The sequence below is a fragment of the Fukomys damarensis genome, unplaced genomic scaffold (genome assembly GCF_012274545.1).
Source record: "Fukomys damarensis isolate Sample0158 unplaced genomic scaffold, DMR_v1.0_HiC HiC_scaffold_6, whole genome shotgun sequence".
NCBI classification, from domain to species: Eukaryota; Metazoa; Chordata; class Mammalia; order Rodentia; family Bathyergidae; genus Fukomys; species Fukomys damarensis.
Window position 1 is genome coordinate 32299702 of NW_022900918.1, and position 21758 is coordinate 32321459.

The 21758-nt window shown below is 41.5% G+C and overlaps 1 long non-coding RNA gene across 1 annotated transcript; it reads right to left on the minus strand.

The window, feature by feature from the left end:
- Positions 1 to 2268: 2268 nt before the first annotated feature.
- On the minus strand, positions 2269 to 16837 carry LOC104848552. The gene is made up of 3 exons (XR_776446.1): positions 16759 to 16837; positions 15567 to 15810; positions 2269 to 2340 (listed from the first exon to the last, which is right to left on the minus strand). It is a non-coding gene; the product is annotated as an uncharacterized LOC104848552 (long non-coding RNA).
- Between the last annotated feature and the right edge of the window lie 4921 nt (positions 16838 to 21758).

The following is a 21758-nucleotide window of genomic DNA, read 5'->3' on the forward strand; positions in this document are numbered from 1 at the left end:
TAGTGTTCTGTGTTTTGGGGGGATTCATTTCCCATGCTCCTCTTCACGGTCCACCTCCTATGCTGTGCTCCGTTGCCCCTGGCTCCTGCATCAGTGGGCTTAACCACCCGCGGACCAGAGCCGCATCTGTGCTGAACGTGCTCAGTGTTTTCCTGGTCGTTTTCCCCTCAGTGGTGCAGCGTGACAAGCACTTCCTTGGCACGGACATGGCTCGAGTGTTACCAGTAACGTGGAGAGAGAAGTGCCAGGAGGGCAGTGTCTGTGGCACACAAGCACCACAGTGTTTTCTCTCAGGGCTGCAGCTTCCAGAATTTGGGTCTCTCCGGGGGTCCTGAACAGTTCGCCGTGACCACTGAGGGATGACTGTACTCTCCTTCATCTATTGACTTTAAATGGCAGTTTTTTACTTTCAGCTGATATCGATGAGGCAATCAACAAACCTACCCCGTCCACTTCTTTTCCCGCTTTCTCTGAAGAGTTTCATCAGTTGTGTCACCTCTAGCTTTTCAAGGCACAACACATTTACATCTGCATCTGTCAGGTTTTTTCTCTCACTTGTGGGCGAGTCCAGAGTAAATTTGCTGGTGAGTCCAGGAATTGCGTGAAGTTTTCCTATCTGCGAAGGACACCGATGCTCATTTCTCCTCGTCCTGCAGCAGGTGACTTGGTGCGAAAAGGGCCCCATCTAGCAGGTCAGACAGGCATCTGCTCCCGCCGCTGTCATCTAGGAAGCAAGGCCTGCTCTCCGAGAAGCTCTCTGGGAAATTCTCCGTCACTCGGGGAACGGCCCCGCGACTTGCAAAGTTAACGTCCTTCCACAGGTTAGGCACAATATTGAGGGGAACATTTTTTTAAGGATATCGTTTTCCTCTCTGAATGTAAAAGTAATACATTTTTCACTATAAACTTTTTGGGAAAAATTTTGAAAAGCTCAAAACATCTAGAGTGAGCTAATGTGAATATTTTATTATACTTTGCAGATTTTTCTTTACCTATAACTTAGTTAATACACTTAGCGACATTGGCTCAAACCATGTATGCTTTATAACCTTGTGTTTTTATTCAACCTTATGTCATGAGCACTTTTTCATGTCACTTAGTTGTCTTAAAATTCTTTTTTAATGATTTCAAGTATTTCATTATCAATAGGTACAGTGCCATACTTAATATATTTCCTTTTAGTGGGGTCTTTAGCTTGGAACCACTTAACTCTCCAGTAAACATCTTGAGAAAGAAATATTTGTGTCTCTTCAAAGACTTCCCCAGAAATCGGGATCTTTTGGCTACAGGTATGATAACAGCTGAAAGCACTTCCTGCCAGGATGAGGCTGAACTGCCATTCTGAATGTCTCACACCTGTTGCATAAGAAAGTAAAGAACCAAATGTACCGAATGTGAGAAAAATCCCCAGTGTCACCGCTGCTCTGGAGGCTGTTTCTAGGATGGTGGGACACCTGTGGCTGGGAGCCATCCATGTGGCGCTGTCCAGGCAAGAGGCCTGTGGCTCAGCACACAGAGGCGGAACTGCCTCTCCCCTAAGGAAGATCCCTCAGGGGCAGGCGCAGCTCTGTTGCCCCCTGCTTCCTCTTCCTGGGTCCCTTCTGGTCCTGACATCGATTTTCTCCAGCCTGCAGCGGGTGCAGCCTGTGAAGGTGTGCAAAGCTACTGCACTGCTCTCTGTCCCCACCCTGGGCTCTGTGGGCTCCACAGGATGGCCGGTGAACTGACTGGGTGCCCATGTGGAGCAGCCCGTCTGGAGCACTCACGAGGCCCATGTGTGCCTGCTACCCAAGCAAATGCAGAGGGACCACTCATTCGGAGGGAAGGGGAGACTAAGTGGCCTGATGACTTCATCTCTCACCCTTCCTTTCTGTTCTCTGGAAGCAAGGACAATTATCTTTCAGACTGAAGGAAAGATAATACGTGTTCAGTGTGGGGCATGTGACAAGGGCTATATAGCTGCTGGTTTAAAAAGCCACTATGGTTGGGTACGGTGACACACACCCATAACCTCCACACTGGGGAGGCTGAGGAGGATCACTGCAAGTTCCAGGCCAGCCTGGGCTACCTAGTAAGTTCAAGACCAGCCTGAACTATATAGTGAGATCCTGTCTCATAAAACAAAACAGACAAAAAACAAAACAAAACAAAAAAAACCCCAGAAAACAAAAAGCAAAGTCATTATGAATATCTGAGTGAATGAGCCATCCAAAAGCCCAGCGTAGAATCTAAATCAAGCTGAGCAACTGTGGTCAGAATTGAACTTGCCTGCCTGTCCTTTGGCCAACTGTATTTCTCTCAGTCTAGACCGCCAACGCTGGAAGGAAGCACCACAGGTCACTGAGAAAGGAAAAAGTGCAGGTTAAACAATGCCCCAGGACTTTCCCACCATGGAATACAAAAGGCATCTGGAAAATGTGCCTAGAGTTGGCAGGCGACAAGGGAGGTGGCCAGAAGAGGAGGCGGCAGAGGGAGACCGGGAGGATGAAGGGCTGGGTCTTTACCGCCTCACATTCACGTTGTTAGGGAAAACTTTTATAAATAGCAAAAACCTACAAAGTGTTACAATGTAAAGTTGCTTCTGCTGTCTCTAACGGCAGTCTGTTTTGTTTAGCTCAGAACTAATAGGCAGGGAAGGCACTAATTGCTGAATGAGGCATTTGGCTTTACCCTGAGCTACCAGGGCACATTAAGGTCCACCTGATCGCAACAGTGTCAAGATAAAAAGGACCACTGCCAACATTCGCTCCCCTGACCTTGAACACCCCCTTTCCTATGGACTAGAATAGATAACTGGGCGAATCTTAAAGGAAAACTCCCCAACTGCAAAGAACTGTTATGTCTGGGTTGAAAAGATTAACTATCCTGTGACTGATTTGAACTGTGAGAATGAAATGTAACCACGCAAACAAAGCCAAGGCTGTGAAACCCTATAAAAGGGGGAGTGGTAACCCAGTGCGTCGTCAATCCAGGCATGATTTATGCGCAATCGACCCTTATCGATGAGCACATTTGTTATTTTACTTTCATTCTGCTGCCTCTGTCACTTACTGCTTCCTCCCATACCAGCACGAACACACTGGCACACCAGCTGTGTAGACACTGAGCACCTTCTCAACGCCACCCCAGAGGGCTGCGCTCAGAGATGGGCGGCGAGAAGGCGAGGCGACTCCAGAGACCGAGGAGGTCAGGACGCTTGTCTTCAATGGCTCGGCTCCTGCACCACCTGGAGTCTTTCTCAGCCTTGACGTGTGCTTTCTGTCTCTTCCAGGGGGCCTAAGGTGACTGATTTTGCACCACAGTGCGGACAAAACTCCGAGGGGGAGGAGGACTGGTTCTTCTTTTCACAAGCTCTCTGGGCCTCCATTATGAGACCGCTGGGAAAATAAGAAGCCCCTTGTCTCAGCATTTGCAGCCCTCTGCGTGTACAGGCCGTGTGCAACAGCGAATGGTTCTACTGGGTTCAGAGTGGCCCAGGAAAAGGAAACTGAGGACGTCACACACCACGCGGGACCTGAAGGGCCCTGGGCCCGGAACCGTCTCTACCACTTCCTGGCTTTGGGATCCTGGGTGCCCAGCTTTGTGTGGTGGGGGCTCCCTGTGTCTTAGTTTCCTCATCTGTCAAATGGGCCTTACACTGTGCTTGCATCTTGGACTGAATGTGAGGAATTGGTGGGCTCACATATACCTGTCCACTGTGAGTACTTACCAAGTGCTCATTCTACAACTGTGAGAAGGCACTGTTCACAATTATTTGCTGCCTTCCTTCCTCCCTTCCCCACTCCCATGCCCCTCACCCTCCCTCCCTCCCTTCTCTCTCTCTCTCCTCCTCTCCCCCGCCCACCCTCTCCTTGGTGGTTCATCCCCAGCTACCCTCTCCTTTTAAATTTTGACACAACATCTTGCTAAGTTGCCCGGGTTGGGCTTGAATCTCTGAGCCTTGTGCCTCAGCCTCCCGGAGTGCTGGGATTACAGGTGTGCTCCAGCACATCTGGACATTTCTTTTGAAATATTAAAATTTGGAAGTATAGAAAGTAAAATTCTTGGGCCGGGGATTTAGCTCAGTGGCGCTTCACCTGCCTTGCAAGTGCAAGGTCCTGAGTTTGGTCCCCAGTACTGAAAAAAAAAAAAGTAAAATTCTTCCTTTCACTCTTTGTCCTCCAGCTACCTGGACCTCCTCCCAACAGCCGAAGATTCCTCTAGGTACATGCAAGCAAGCAGCATGCACACACGTGGGTAGCAGGCTCTGCGTACACTCTGCACTTGCTGCTCATGTTAACTTAGATACCTTTCCAAATGAGTGCCGAAGGAGGTGTCTTAGCTCTTTTTGATGGCATTGGATTTTTCTGTTGTATAAATGTATCATACATTATGTTGTAGCCCCCTTTTAAAAAGATAAGTGCTTTTTAAAAAATAATGAAACATTTTATTTCAAACTGGAAATGGAATATTAATGATATATTTGAAGCAGTAATGATATATAATATATGTACCACTCAGGTTCATGAAATCCTTAAATTTTGTCACGTTTGGTTTTTAAAATGATGATCTTTTAGAAATGGGTGGAGTTCCATGTTTTCTGTCTCATTTATATAAACTCATATATTTCATTCATTTCCTAATTTCTCTGTCTTTATTATTTCCTTAGAGTATGTCAAATGGGTCTATGCTTTGAGTTTATTCAGAGTTTTTTTTTTTTAATTGAATTTACTGGTACATTCTAGGTATCCAGTACAGTTACATTCATTGTTGGGATCTTGTACCTCCACATGACAGGTCTTGGTTCTCATTTTTTCCCATTGTCCCTGCCCTCCCTTCACCCCCTCCTCCCCTCCTCATTTACAAACACTTTATTTCCATTTTCTCCCATTTTTTCTTTTCCCTATTCCCTTTCCCCTACTCTTCCCACTTTCCCTACAACTTTAGCCCCTTTCTTCCTATTTCACATTGTTAATTACCTCATTAGGATCTTGTGTACTATTATAGTTTTTCACACCAGAGAAACTATTCGGTATTTACATATGTGACTTATTTATTTCACTTAGGAGTATATCCTCAAAATGTATCCATTTTCCTATGAATGACTCTAATTTCTCATTCTTTATGGCTGAATAGTATTCCATTTTATAGAAAAAACACATCTTCTTTATCCAGTCTCCAACTGATGGTCAAATGGGCTGTTTCCAAATTTTAGCTATTACAAACTGTGCTGCTATAAACATGGGTGCACATACATCACTGTGATATGATTCTTTTAGTTCTTTTGGAAAGATACCCAGCAGAGAGATGGCTGGGTCAAATGGAACCTCTAGTCCCAGCTCTTTGAGGTATCTCCATATTGACTTCCACAGTGGTTTCACCAGTCTGCACTCCCACCAACAATGGAGAAAGATTACTTTCTCTCCACAACCCCGCCAACATTTGTTATTGTTTGATTTCTTGATAGCAGCCATTCTTTGTGGGGTGAGGTGGAATCTCAGTGTTGTTTTCATCTGCATCTCTCGAATGACCAGTGATGTGGAACATTTTTTCATATATTTACTTGCTGCTTTTACTTCTTCGTCTGAGAAATGTCTGTTCACTTCAGATGCCCATTTTTGAATTGGGTCTTTATATTGGGGGGGCTGATTGTTTTGAATTCTTTTTTTTTTAATTTAATTTATTGGTATATTCTAGGTAGACAGTACAGTTACATTCGTTACTGGGATCTTGCACCTTTACATGCCAGGTCTTGGTTCTCTATATAATCTAGATAATAGTCCTTTGTCTGAGGAGCAGCTGGTAAGAATTTTTTCCCACATTGTAGGTTGTCTCTTAGTTCTGTTGATGGTTTCTTTTGCAGTGCAGAAGCTCTTTTTTTTTTTTTTGGTACAAGGGATTGAACTCGGGTCCTTGTGCTTGCAAGGCAGGCAGTGGAACCACTGAGCTAAATCCCTGGCCTCAAGAAGCTTTTTAGTAAGATGAGATCCCAGTTGTTGATTCTTTCTGCTAGTTCCCGTGCTACTGAGGATTTGTTCATAAAGTCTTTTCCTATGCCAACGTCTTCCAGAGTTCTGCCTAACTTATCTTTCAGTAAGTTTAGTGTTTCTGTTTTAATATTTAGATCTTTCATCCACTTGGATTTTAATTTAGTGCATGGTGACAGATAAGGATCTAGTTTTAATCTTTGGCAGGTTGCAATCCAGTTTTTCCAACACCATTCATTGAAGAGGCTATCTTTCCTCCACTGAAAATGGTAAGCTCCATTGTCAAAGATGAGGTAGCTGAGTACATCTGGAGTTGTTTTTGTGTCTTCCAATCTGTTCCACTGATTCTCAGATCTGTTTCTTTGCCAGTACCATGCTGTTTTTATCACATTGGCTTTGTAGTATAGTTTCAAATTGGGAATTGTTATACCCACTGCCATGTGTCTGTTGCCTAGGATGGCTTTTGCTATTCTAGGTCTCTTATGGTTCCAAATGAATTTTTGCATTCTTTTTTCTAGCTCTGTGAAATAGAGTGTTGGAATTTTAATTGGCATTGCATTGAATCTGTACATTAGTTTTGGTAGTATGGCCACTTTCACTATGTTGATTCTTCCTACCTAGGAGCAGGGGATATCTTTCCATTTTCTTATATCCTCTTCGATCTCTTTTTTCAGAGTGCTGTAGTTTTCAGTGTAGAGGTCTTTTGCTTCTTTTCTTAGAGTGATTCATAGATACTTCATTTTTTTGGATGCTATTGTGAAAGGAATTATTTCCCTAATTTCTCTCTCAGTGAGCCTATTATTTGTGTACAAGAAGGCTATTGATTTTGGGGTGTTCACCTTGTATCCAGCTACTCTACTGAATCTGTCAATTAAGTCTAGAAGTCTTTTGGTGGAGTTTTTTGGGTCTTCAATGTAGAGTATCATATTGTCAGCAAATAATGACAGTTTAACTTCTTCCTTTCCTATCTTTATTGCTTTAATTTCTTTCTCTTGTCTAATTGCTGTGGCTAATGTTTCCAGAACTATATCGAAGAGGAGTGGTGATAGTGGGCATCCTTGTCTTGTTCCTGATTTTAACGTGAAGGTTTTTAGTTTTTGGCCATTTAATATGATGTTGGCTGTTGGTTTTTCATAGAGAGCCTTTATAAAGTTGAGATATAGACCATCTATTCCAATTTTTTGCAGGGTTTTTATCATGAATGGGTGTTGAATTTTGTCAAATGTTTTTTCTGCATCTATTGAGAGGATTATATGGTTTTTGTCCTTGACTTTGTTAATATAGTGTATTACATTTATTGACTTACGTATGTTGAACCATCCTTGCATCCCTGGAATAAATCCGACTTGGTCAGGATGTATGATCTTCTTGATGATCCTCTGTATTCTGTTTGCTAGTATCTTATTAAGGATTTTTGCATCTATATTTATTAAGGAGATTGGCCTGTAGTTCTCTTTTTTAGTTGAGTCTTTCCCTGGTTTGGGAATCAAAGTGATACTTGCTTCCAGGAATGAATTTGGAAGTGTAGCTTCCCTTTCAATTTCATTGAAAAGTGTGAAGAGTAAAGGCAGTAGTTCTTCTCTAAATATCTTGTAAATTTCAGCAGTGAATCCATCAGGGCCTGGGATTTTCTTTGTTGGTAAATTTTTAATTACATTTTCAATTTCACTGACTGTTATTGGGGTGTTTAGAATGTTTTTATCTTCTTCGTTCAACTTTGGTAATTCATAAGTATCTAAAAATTTGTCCATTTCTTCTGTTTTCCAATTTATTAGAGTACACATTCTCAAAGTAGGTATTAATGATCCTCTGATTTCTGTTGGATCTGTTGTGACTTTGCCTTTTTCATTCCTGATTGCATGGATCTGAGACTTTTCTTTCCTTTTTTTGATAAGATTAGCTAAGGGTTATCAGTTTTATTTATTCTTTCAAAAAACCAACTCTTTGTTTCATTTATTTTTTGTATCATTTTCTTAGTTTCCATTGCATTGATTTCTGCTCTAATCTTTATAATTTCCTCTCTTGTTTGAGCTTTGGTTTTTTTCTTGCTCTTGTTTTTACAGGAGTCTAAGATTCATCACGAGGTTGTTTATTTGAGCTAGCTCTGTTTACCTAGTGTGGGCATTCAGTGCTATGAATTTTCCACGTAGAGCTGCTTTCATTGTGTCCCATAGATTCCTGTATGTTGTATTGGCATTTTCATTTATTTGTAAAAACTATTTAATTTCTTCTTTAATTTCCTCTGTGATGCATTGATTGGTCAGGAGACTGTGTTCAATTTCCACGTGTTTGTGAAGTTTCTACAGTTTCTTGTGCTATTGGTCTCCAGCTTGATTGCACTATGATCTGATAATATACAGGGGATAACTTCAATTCTTTTGCATCTGTTCAGACCTGTTCTGTGAGCTAGTAGTGGTGTCTCTTGGAGAATGACCCATGTGCAGACGAAAAGAATGTATATTCTGATTTTCTGGGGTGGAATACTCTATAGATGTCTATTAAGTCCATGTGTTCCAAAGCTTGGTTCAGTTCTAGTATTTCATTGTTGATTTTCTGCATAGATGATCTTTCTATTTGTGATAGTGGGGTATTTAAATCCCCCACTACAATTGTATTAGTGCTTATTTGGTTTTTCATGTTACTTAATATTTGTTTTATATAGTTGGGGGCATTAATATTTGGTGCATATATGTTTATGATTGTCATCTCTTCCTCTTGAATTGTTCCCTTTATAAGGATGTAGTGGCCTTCTTTGTCTCTCTTAATCAGTTTTGGTTTGAAATTTACTTTGTCTGAGAATAAGATTGCTACCCCTGCTTTTTTCTGGGCTCCTGTCATGTGGAGAATTGTTTTCCATTCTTTCACTTTCAGTCTATGGGCTTCTTTTTGCACTAGGTGTGTTTCTTTTATACAACATATTGTTGGATTTTGCTTCTTAACTCATTCTGCCAGTCTATTTCTCTTGATTGGTGAATTGAGGCCATTGACATTGATGGTTATAACTGATATGTTCTGACATTATTGTCATGTTATTGTCCTTTGGTGGACTCTTTTTACTCCCCCCCCCTTTTAGTTTCTTACCTTGCCTATTTGATTTGGTCTGTTGGGCCTCAGCTTGTTGTGACCTTCATTGTCCTTTTCTAGGATCTTGTTTACAATTACTTGTAGTGCTGGTTTAGTGTTCATGAAGTTTCTCAGGTGCTCTTTGTCATGGAAGTCTCTTATTTCCCCATCCATTTTGAAGGAGAGTTTTGCAGGATACATCAGTCTAGATTGGAGGTTGTTCTCTTTTAGTACTTGAAATATCTCATTCCAGGCTCTCCTTGCCCCAGGGATTGCTGTTGAAAAGTCTGCTGTGATTCTGATGGGCTTTCCTCTGCATGTGATTTGTTTCTTTTCTTTTACTGCTTGTAGTATTTTGTTCTTCTGTTGGATTTCTGGGAGCTTGATTATTATATGTCTAGGTGTACATTTTTTTTGATGGTGGCTAGTTGGAGTCCTATATGCCTTACTTATTTGTATGTCTAATTCTTCCCTTCTGTTTGGGAAGTTTTCTGTCTTTAATTCTGTGAACAGCCTTTTTAAGTCATTTGTATTTTCTCCTGCTACTTCAGTCTTATGTTATTCTTCTTTGCATCATCTAGAAGTTGCTGGATCGATTTCTCATGATCCCTTACTGTTTTTAAGAGACCTCTCTTTTCATGGTCACTGACTGCAATCCTATCTTCTATATCTGAAATTCCGTCTTCAGAATCTTTTATTCTGTTGCATACACTTTCAATAGAGTTTTTAATCTCCTGCATATCTGTTTAAATCTGTTTTATGTATTCCATTTCTTTCCTATGTTGGGTGTTCATTGTTTCCATTTCTTATGCTGGGCCTTCATGGCTTCTATCATGGTCCTGAGCTCATCTATTTTTTTCTCAGTTTCTGTTCTAGAGTTTCAAATTATGAGTTCCATTTTGCTCACCATATCTATGGTTATTTGGGAAATTATTTCTGTTTTGAATTTTTCTAGAGCCTGACTGATCTGTTTTTTTGTTACTTCCTGCGCTATGAGTTCAGGTTGTCCTGCTGGTTCACTATCAGACTTTTCATCCTCATTTGCCCTACTGTTTGCCATTGGTGAACTGAAAGTCTGTCTTTGTGTCTTGCTTAAATGTTTTCTCATTTTTATTTTTGTTGTTGGGTTATCCTTGGTTTAATTTCTGGGCTATTACTTAAATCTTCCTGATATAGTTGCACTTTCGCTTTTGAGTCTCTAATGACTCAGACATTGTCATTTTCATATCAGAGAAAACAACTCATTAAATCAATCACAATCCTTTATCCCAATTGATACATTCAGCAGCACAGTAGGATCAAGCACAACTTGCAAATTGACCACTTGTGGTAGTCATTAATCTATCACCTTTAAACCATGTGAATTAAATTAAAATCAAGAAGCAGCCCAAAATATGTTGCAGTGAATACACTTTTAAATATAGCATCTTTACCATTTAGGATGGGGGCTTAGAAAGAATTAGGACGAGAGGAGTAGATAAGTGAAGGAATTGGAGAAGGTTTCAATTGAAGCCAGAGGACGTAGAATGACCATACAATCCTTAACTTCAAAAGGGATAGTCAGACTGCAAGAACAAGGACAAGAATATGCCCCCTTAACAGTAACAGGGGCTCGCTTTCCTTTGAAACTACTGACCCATGAGTGAGGTGAAATGACAGAAGAAAAGAACATAAAGAAAAAAGAAAAAATGATAAAAGAAGAAGTCTGAGTTAGGGCAGGAGCAGGAATAGAAAGGGAGATGAGGGATAATATGGTGGAGCAAGAGAATGAGTTGGAGAAAGAGAACAGAAAAAAGAAATTGCAGGGTGGGATGAGGAAAAGAAAGAAAAAAAAATTTGAAGGGCCTCTTTCAGACTATGTCTCTGCTGTCATAATATACCATATACACAGCCATGTGCAGAACCAAGTCCCCTGATCTCAGCTAGCCAGTGGCAGATCCCTGTGACTCAGACTGACTTCAGACCACAAGGCCTAAATTGAGTTCCCCAACCTGCAGGGTTGAACTCCACACAGTTCTATTACAGGTTTCCATCACCCTTTCTTTAAAGATGTTCAAAGTTGGGAGCTCAGCAAAATACCCTTTATGACCACCTATGACTCTGCAGAGTGGGTCCAAGGACTGGTCCAATTAGGAGGTTTGAGAATGGCGGGGTAGGGGGAGAGGGGTCATGAACTCTTGGCTGAATGGGCCCAAGCAGGTGGTGGGAGAGATCTCAGGGCAGCCTTCCTCGCTGGAGCTGGTGGCTCCAAGTTTATTCAGAGTTGAAAAGTGAACTTTGTGGTGTGCAGTACTTGAACCTGATCTGTGTGTTAAGCCTTTCTAAGTGCAGGTTTTGTTACTCCATAAGTTTTCATGTGAATTACTTTTACTGTCAGCAGTTCTAAAGGATTTCATATTCTCATTTATTTTCCCTTAATACATGTATCATTTAGAAGTGGACTTTAAAGTTTCCAACCTATTTTTTTAACCATCTTTTTTAAAAATCTGGGTTTTGGAAATAGCTTCAGATTTACAGAAAAATGTAACAATAGGACAGAGAATTCCTACAAATCCCATATTCTGTTTCCTTATTGAAACCTCCCAATAATTTGGTGCACAAGTTGCAGATAAGCCAGTATTGATATATTTGTATTAATTAAAGACTGAGAAAGTTGCTAAAAACCATCACCACCAGCAACACGAACAGAGGCAGAACACAGAGTTGCTAAACAATGTTAGCTAAAATGTCCAATTTCGACAACAAATAAGTTTAAGACAAGCCAAGGAAACAGGTAAGTGTGGTCCATTCTTACAACATAACGAATAGAAAGTGACTGTAAATGTCCAGAAACGATTCAGCAGAAAATACTTTGCAGCTGTCACAACTGGATTCAAAGCATTAAAGGAAACCAGGTTTAGAGAATAAAAGGAAAGCATGTTGATAGTGACTTACTAACCAAATAGGAAAACAACAGTAAGAAAATTGAAAGTATGAAAAAGAACTAGCAAAGAACAGTAACTGAAATGAAATAGCCACTCAATGGACCTAACAGTAGACCAGAGGAAGTGGAAGACTGAGAGCAGACTTGAAGATGGTTCAGTAGATATTCTCCAGTCTAAAGAATAGAGAACAAAAGGTTAAAGAAATGTAAACAAAGCCTTGGAGATCCACAGGACATCAAGTGTGCTGATATATGCTAACAAGAATTTCCACTGGCAAGACAGAGAATCACAAATTACTAGCAGGAAGAATTAAGGTCACTTGGAAAAATTCTTAGAAAGACAAAACCTCCTGAAACTGACTCAAGAAACAGAAAAGTCTGAGTAGACCTATAACGAATACAGAAACTGAATTAGTCATTGGCAACTTCCCTGAAAAAGCCTAGGTTAACATGACCTCATGGGTGAATGCTACCAAGTGCTTAAAGATGAATGCCAAACAAACACAAAGAGAAGAAAAGTAAACACATCATAACTCATTCTATGAGGACATTTGTGTAAAAGACATCACATGAAAAAAAAAGCAGATCAATATCCCATATATAGAAATTTCTTCAACAAAATAGCAAGTCTAGCATTATATAAAAAGGATTAAATGCCAGGATCAAGTGGAATTTATCCCATGAAACTAAGGTTTAACATAAAAATATCAATCAAACATATATTAGTACAGCAAAGAATAAAAATCACATTGTAATCTCGATAGATACAGAAAAAAGCATTTGACAACACTGCTTTCAGGTTAAAAACACTCAGTAAATCAGGACTAGCAGAGAACTTTAACTGGATCTGGGCCACTTTCCCCCTCAGATCAGGAACAAGATATGGATGTCTGCTGCAGTGACTTCCATTAAGCGATGCATCTGGGAGTTCCTAGGCATATGCTGGGAGCACTGAGAGCACAGGAGCATGGTCGGGAATGTTCATAGTGGACCCTGTATTAGTATTTGGTGCATATATATATATATATATATATAGGTGCATATATATTTATGATTGTCATTTCTTCCTCTTGTGCCCTTTATAAGGATGTAGTGGCCTTTTTTGTCTCTCTTATTTAGTTTTGGTTTGAAATCTAATCTGTCTGCAAAAAAGATAGCTACCCCCACTTTTTTCTGGGTTTCTGTCACATGGAGAACTGTTTTCTGTCCTTTTACTCTCAGTCTATGAATTTCTTTGTGGATTAAGTAGGTTTCTTATATATAGCATACTGTTGGATTTTGCTTCTTAATCTATTCTGCTAGTCTATTTCTTTTGATTGCTGAATTGAGGCCATTAGTATTAATGGTTATAACTGTGTTACGTATTGACTTTTCATTGTCATGTTATTTTCCTGTTGTTGGTTCTTTTATTTTTTATTTTTTGTTCTCTCCATTTAACTTCCTGCCTTGCCTGGTATTTTTGCTCTGTTGGCCTTTATGGAGTTATGGCCTTCATTTTCTTTTTCCAGAATATTGCTTAGAAGGGTTTGGAGTGCTGGTTTGGTGTTCATGAAATTTCTCAGGTGTTCTTTGTCTTGGAAGTATCTTATTTCCCCATCAATTATGAAAGATAGTTTTGCAGGATACATCAGTGTAGTTTGGAGGTTGTTTTCTTTTAGGACTTGAAATACCTCACTCTAGGCTCTCCTTAACTTGAGGCTTTGTGTTGAAAAGTCTGCTGTGATTTTGATGGGCTTGCCTTTGCATGTGATTTTTCTTTTCTCTGATTGCTTGTAGTATTTTGTTCTTCTATTGGGTTTCTTGGATCTTGATTATTATATATCTAGGTGTAGATTTTTTTTTTTTTTATCATGGCCAGTTGGAGTCCTATATGCCTCACTTATCTGTATGTCAAATTCTTCCCCTCTGTTTGGGAAGTTTTCTGTCATTAATTCTGTGAACAGTATTTTGTCATTTGTACTTTTTCCTGCTATTTCATGGATTCCTATCAGTCTTATATTATTCTTCTTTGCATCATCTAAGAGTTGTTGGATCTATTTCCCATGATCCTTTACTGTTTTAAGCGATCTCTCTTTTCATGGTCAACTGACCACAGTCCTATCTTCTATATCTGAAATTCTATCTTCACATTCGTTCATTCTGCTGTGAATGCTGTGTGTGTGTGTGTGTGTGTGTGTGTGTGTGTGTGTGTGTGTGTGCATGCATGTGCATATGCTTTCATAGAGTTTTTAATCTCCTGGATATCTGTTTGAATCTGTTTCATGGATTCCATTTCTTTCGTATATTGGGCATTCATGGTTTCCATTACAGTCCTGAGCTCATCTATTTTTTAAAATCTGTTTCTGTTCTATAGCATCTAATCATGTCTTTCATTCTTCTCACCATCTCTGTGGTTACCTGGGAAATTGTTTGTTTTGATTTTTTCTAGAGCCTCATTTATCTGTTTTATTACTTCCTGTGTTATCGATACATGGTGTCCAGATGGTTGACTGTCAGACTTTCTGCCTCATTTCCCCCAGAGTTTACCTCTGGTGAGGTGGAAGTCTATGTTTGTGCCTTGTTTAAATGTTTTCTCATTTCTGTTTTTGTTGTTGGTACTGTCCTTGGTTTAATTCCTGGGTTAATACTTCAATCTTCCAGATATAGCTGGAAGTTTTGTCTCTAACAACTCTGAGGCAATCTCATTTTTATTATGCCAGCAAGGACAACTGATTAGATCAATCACAACACCTCAGCCCAAGGGATACAGTCAGCAACAAGCACAACTTAGAAAATGATAATTTGTGGTAGTTATTAATCTATCATCTTTGACTGTGTGAATTAAATCAAAATGGAGGACCAGCCCAAAAAATGTTTACAGTTAATAAACTCTTCAATATAGCAACTTTACCTTCCAGAATGGGGATTCAGAAGGAGGTGGGGAGGGTGGGATAGATAGGACAGAGGAAGGTTAGAAGTGAGGTCAGAGGACACAGGAAGATCACACAAACTCTAGGAAGCCGTTGAAGAGAAGAGGGGAAGACAGAACAAAATATACACAAGGACAGAACAAATTAACAGCAATAGTGAGGCTAGAGGCTCTAATTGCTTTCTTTTAAAACTAATGGCAAGTGAAAGAAGGAAAAAGAGAAGAAAAGGAAAAGAAAGAAAATAAATTTGTATTAGGATAGGAACAGGAACAAAACGGGAGAGAAATGAAGATCAAGGTGGGAGAGAATGAGAGAGAGAGAGAGAGAAAGAAAAGAAGATATGAAAAAGATTAAAGGAAAATTTTTTGAGAAAATAAAACGAATAAAAATTTTAAAATTATTAAAGATAAGAGAAAAATATTACTTTGAATATAAAAAGTACAAATAGAAATAGAGGACCTTCTTCAGGATATGCCTCTGTTGACACAATACACAGCATGGGCAGGAGTATGCAGGTCTAAGTTAGTCTCATCCAGCCAGGAGCTGTCCTTTGAGGTTCAGGCTGATTTCCAGTTGCAAAGCTCAAATTGAACTACCTGAGCTCCTGCTAGGTTGAACTCTGTAAGGTTCTACTGCAGGTTCTAGCTGTCTTTCCCCTGAAGTTAGACCAAGTTCCGATGTGAGGTGCTGGTCCCTCCGACTTACCATCTATGGTCATGTGGTATGCCCTTATGGCAGAGATTTTCTTCACTTTTCCAGTGGGTTTCAATTTTCATCTAGGAGCCTCAGAGAGGCCCTCTTTCTCTTGTTCATGGCGGGTGGGCACAGGCACTGTTGTATTGGTGCCTACATGGCTGGGCTCCTCTGCTGTGCTGGGCAGAAGGGACAGGCCTGCCAGAGGGTCTTGCATTGCTTCTGTGCTCCTCTGTTGCTCTGTGCCAGGGTTGCTCTTTAAGGGGAAAAAATATGAAAAACACATGGGGCTCAAAGAGAAGACAAAAGGGTCAGAAGGAGAAAAAGAGAAAAGAACTTTAGTCCCTGGAGGGGGACAGATGGACACAGCTCAGCTGCAGAAAACCCACATGCCCCAGTCTGTGATGAGTATCTCAAAGACAGATTTCTCTGTGTTACCAGTATTGCCCAAGTTCATCTCATGTAGGATGTAGGGCAGTCCTGCTGTGGCCAGTTAGGCCCCAGGTGTTCAAGGACTTCTGCTTTCACCTCATGGTAGGGATGAGAATGGAAGAGGAGATGATCAGATGGTAGCTACATCCAGGGCTCTCATGGCACATTAGAAACAGTAGAGCAAGTCCTGATGTGTGTACCTAGCCATGGAAAACCAGATAGGGAAGTCTGCTGTGTGTCCCATGATTTTTAGGCAATGAGATGAAGAACAGATCCTAAAATGTTCCACCAAATGCAGGGGTGAAAAAAGGTGGGCTAGATTCAACAGGCAGAGGATGCACACATATCCATATGCACTGGTCCAAGTGGGTCTGGACATTTTCTTTAGGAAGAAATATGGCTATAGTCTCTGCACCAGAAGCCTTCCTGGCCAGTGCCATGACAGCTTGTTTCATACAAAGTGTCACACAATTTGACTAGGAGGCAGGAGTTACCTCCATCCTATAGGTGAGCATGTAGATAGGGACAGATACGGGGACATCTATGGACATGCCTCAGAGGTGGAACACAATCTGGAGCCACATCTTTTTAGCTTTACGGAGGTGAAACTCATACACAGTGAACAGGAAGTGTGTGACATGATGCATCTGGGAGTTTTGGTCTAGTTTCCCAGTAATGGTCTAGTAGACACCTCAAGGCCACATGTACCTTCATTATGTCAGATACCACATTGTTTGTTACAAAGTTGAGCTGGGACCCTGTGGAGAATCACCTGGTCCAGGCAGGAGGGAATCTTCTGTCAGTATTTTCCAATTTTGCTGATCTTTGAGCCTCTGTTGGTCAGCTTTTCATCACTGTGACAAAATACCCAAGAACGCCAACTTAAAGGAGAAAGGTTTATTTTGGCTTACGATTTCAGAGGTCTCAGTCCATGGTCAGCCAGCTCCACTGCTTTGGGACTGAGGTAAGGCAGAACATTATAGCTGGAGAAAAGTTGCTGGCAGCATGGTGGCTGGGAAGCAGAGAGAGAACAAGAGCTGAAGAATAAGGTGCCAGGGACAATATATACTTTTCAGAGTCATATTCCCATGACCTAATCCCTGTAAGTAGCACCAACTCCTGTTTCCATCTCCTCCCAATGCCATCAAATTATAATTGGTTATCAGATAACTCACTGAAGATGCCAGGGCCCTTTCTGATGCCATCATTTTTCAAAACCTGTCCTCTCAACATATGATCTTTTGGAGAGAAAGTCTGCATCTAATGCATAATGGAGTCCTATTCTAAAACTTAGAAATTTGTTACCTTTCTCTTGCAGTAGCATTTTGATGGCCCAGCCCACAATGTTCTGATGATGTATTTGAGACATATAAAATATTTCAAGTGGAAAACTTCAATTTAGGCACAAAGCTGAACTATCTCTTCACCTTCATTCAGTTTAGGAAATGAGAAATCTCTAGAATGCTAAAGGGTACATGGAGGGATCAGTTAGTCTGAAAACAACAATAACCCTAGAACAGAGTATTTGGCTTTTTTGGAACAACCAGAATGTCCTTTTGCTTACCACATTTACCTGGCTTCATGGGTCCAGCCCGTGGCCTCAGGTTATTTTTCAGAACTCAGAGATGGTCATATCTCCCTCTTCCTATCCCACCACCTTACTAGAACCTGCCTGATACTCTCATTTGCCACAGGATAAATTCCAAACTCCAGATGTGGCACATACAATCCTTCACACTCTGACATCAGCTTCATTTCCATGTCAAGTCCTGCCATCCCAGACTCCACGCATGAAATTCACCCCCAAGGAGCCACACTTGTTTAGAATTTAGAACTGTGCACAGCCTGCAACCTCTGCCAACACATCCTTCCCTATTTTGTAATGTGGGTTTTTGCTGTGTTGCCCAACTCTGTGTAGTGCTGATTTATCCACTGATGACATCATGGCACAGGGCATGACCTGTGTTAGTGTAACCAGGAAGAGGACATGGAGAGACTGCTGATCTGTGTGATCAACCTGTCACGGAGCTGGTGTGGGTGGCATCATTTGACTACGATCCAGGTTGTTTGCTTCTCTTGGCTTCCTTGTTTGCTTTGAGAAAAGATGGCAAGCAGGGAGACCAGCCAGGCAGAGGCACTGATTCTCAGAGTGGCTCCTCTAACCTCGAGCACAGCATTATATTTTGTCAAATCACTGATAATGGTGACAGTGGTGACAATGAGGCTCATGTCACAGCTGCTCAGACAACTGTGCTCCTCAAATAGAATGATTTATTTATTTTTTATTTTTATTGAGTTTATTGGTACATTCTAGGTATACAGTACAGTTACATTCATTACTGGGATCTTGTACCTTTACATGACAGGTCTTGGTTCTCATTTTTTCCCCTTGTCCCTGCCCTCCCTTCACCCCCTCCTCCCCTCCCCATTTACAAACACTTTATTTCCATTTTTCATTTTCTCATATTTTTTTCTTTTCCCTTATTCCCTTTCCCCTACCCTTCCCACTTTCCCTACACCTTTAGCCCTTTTCTTCCTATTTCACATTGTTAATCTCATTAGGATCTTGTGTACTATTATAGTTTTTCACACCAGAGAAACTATTAGGTATTTACATGTGTGACTTATATAGAATACTACTCAGCCATAAAGAATGAGAAATTAGAGTCATTCATAGGAAAATGGGTATATTTTGAGCATATACTCATAAGTGAAATAAACAAGTCAAATAGAATGATTTAAAGTAAAATGAGCTCACATTCAAAGTTACAAATTCATTGTGATGGTCAAGTTTTGTCAGTTTTCACTGAGCTATGATTTTCTTTTTCAAGACACAAACAGAAAGTGACACATAGTGCCATGTGCAACGATGGCAAAGGCCAGGTGCCTGGGTGGCCCAGGAGAGGAGGACCTAGTGGTGACTGAGTTAGGACTGTGTATATGGGGAGCAGCAGCTTAGCAGGTGTGGAAATGCTGGGGAGACCTGCCTGCCTGAGGTGCCTCTAGCTGCAGGGAAGAGCTGGAGGCCATGAGGGAAGGGTGTGAAGAGGTGAGAGAGCCAAGAACAAACTGAAGTTTGTGCATGTTGTTTTAAGATCTTAACAGGGAGCGTAGCTTTTTAAAAATCCCATACTGCTCTGTCCTATTCATACCTCAGAAAGAACGCTGTGGCAGATCTTCAGAGAGGCAGGGTGTTGGTGGGGACAAGATAGGAGCTACTGTAAAACCTGAAGAAAGTGATAGTAAGCTTCCAAACAAAGGTGACATCTGGGAAGAGAGGAGGAGGAGGTGAGATTCTGGAAGGACACAGGATCTAGAGCAGAAGAGAGGTAAGAGATGCTGGGGGAGAGACAGACACTTGGTAAGGAACATTTGGTAAGGAAGGTGTCTTAGTTATTATTCTCTTGTTGCTCAGACAAAATACCAGACATCCAGAGTTAAAAAAGGAAAGGTTTATTTAGCTCACACTTTGTAAAGGTTTCAGTCCATAACTGGTTGGCTCCAAGGCAGGGTGGCATCACAGAGGAGAAAGAGAAGGTAGCAAAGCAATAAGGGACCTTAACGGTGTATTTCTGCCCCTTTTATCTTACCCAGGCTACTTAGGGTGGGCAGCACCCACACCCTTGATTCTAGCGCCCTTTAGCTTAGCATTATACCATGGATCAGTCATACACTCTAAATCCAGCCACCTCTGAAAAAGCACCACCTAGAACTGCATGAGGCTATGGGGGACATCTACATACGGCTATAATAGATGGTGATCAAGTCTTGCTAATCCCCCACGTTCACCACCTATCTTATTAGTTTGGATGCTCTGGGTTACAGGTCACAGAAAACCTAGGCCAAGACTGGTTTGGCTAATAAAAACATCTCCTCTCTCCTACCTAAAGGAGTCCCAAGAGGGGCTGGCCCTGGGGTTTCTGCTCTCCCTCCCCTGGGCCCCAGTTATCTGGGATGGCCTGCCCAGGGACCTGGTATCCAGGTGACTGCAGAGAACCCAGGAGATAAAGGGTGGATTTCCAGAGTCACCTTTCTCTTAGGGCTGACCAGCTGAGTGCCTGTTCCCAAAGCTTTCACTGGCTAGAAGCACGAGACCAGCATGAGGAGTTAACTTGGTCATGGTTCTCCACCCCAACCAGGAGGAAGCTGGGGCTCATGGGGAAGGACAGATGCTTGGACACAATCCCAATTTCACTGGTGAGGGCGGGGGAGAAGGAAGAAATGGATGGGGGTGTGTTCCCAGCTGTTTACCAGGTCAAGGTGTGTCATCACCCTCTCCATGCTGTTGACACATGGTTGGGCACCATCACCATCAATTTCTCACTTGCTTAGGTTACACCTTCTTTGCGTTCTTTTTTTCACCTCAGGGTTTGTCTCCTCACTGGGATTGCAAACTTTATGAGGGCACACACCAGGCTTCCCCCAAATATTCCAGTGACACAGGGACCCAGCAACAACTGGCTTGCTTATGGGTCATTAATTACTTGACTGATTGGAAGAAGCACAGCATTTCTTGTTAACACCATGAACTCCTCAACAGCATGGGAACAGCTAACATTGATTAAGTGTCCATCAGAAATTGTGCTGTTGTATACACAACAGCAATGTGAGGTCTACAAGGAACAGATAAATGGTAATGTTTGGAGCCTAATCTATCCCAAAGCCCAAGAATAATGCCTGGTATTTAATAAGAAACCGAGGTTCCTTGACTTCAAAGGGCAAGGGTGTCACCACTGTGCTATCCAGCCTTTCACGGGCAAAGGCTTTTGTTACTGATATCCCCATTGGGCTCAGGAAGGTGGGATGCTGGAGCCTGGGAAAGATTGAGAAGGAGCCGTTTCCTCCAGGTGATGGGTGGGTCTTCAGCAAATGCCTGAGAGCAGGGCACCATCAGATGGCCAGAGTCAAATAAGGTCCTTGATTTAGGCCTACCCTAGAGTGAGCCAGGCCCTCAGAGAGGTGCCCAGACTATGTTGCAACCCTCTTGTAGAACTGCTATAAGGAACTAAGGTTTTTTTTTTTTTTTTTTTTTTCCCAGTGCTGGGGATTGAACTCAGGACCTCGCTCTTGCCAGGCAGGTGTGGTGCTACTGATCTACATCCTCAGCCCTAGGAAACTGAGTTTTAAGGGGCTGCCAGTTGGCTTGAGGTCAGGTGGGAGCTTGGTGCTTTGATTGCCATTCTTTTGGGCCCCTAAGAAGTTCATGTCCCGTCCTTCTTTCAGGACCATTTACGTTTTCCTCCAGCAAGGGTCTCACTCATCCATTTAGTTTCTACTGCCAACTAAACAGCCAAATGTGTGCCCTCTGCTGTGGCAAATGTCCAAACCTTTAATTATGTGACTTTTGTTTTTTGCTTTAAACAATTTATTTAACTGAAATATCACATCCTGACTTCCATTTATTTTGATACATCTTGCCCCCAAGATGATTTAGAGAATTTTCAAGCCAATATAAATCATTTCATAAATATTTGGCCATTTGGGTATACATCTGTGCAATACCTCACATCTTTCAGTGAGAAAAACACTGAAGAGTAAAGACCTGACACAATTAACTGGGCATAATGAGAATCTGCTCCAAATATTGTTTCTTTGAGGTAAAGGCACCACACACCTGTTCAATTAAGAAAACCATGCTTACAACACAGGATGATTTTTTAATTTTTAAGTAGGGCTTAGGGCACTCAGCCGCTAATAAGGTGCTACACAGCAGAGCTACATCCCCGGCTTATGCCGTGAATTCATAGGGAACAGGCTGCAGCAACTCAGACT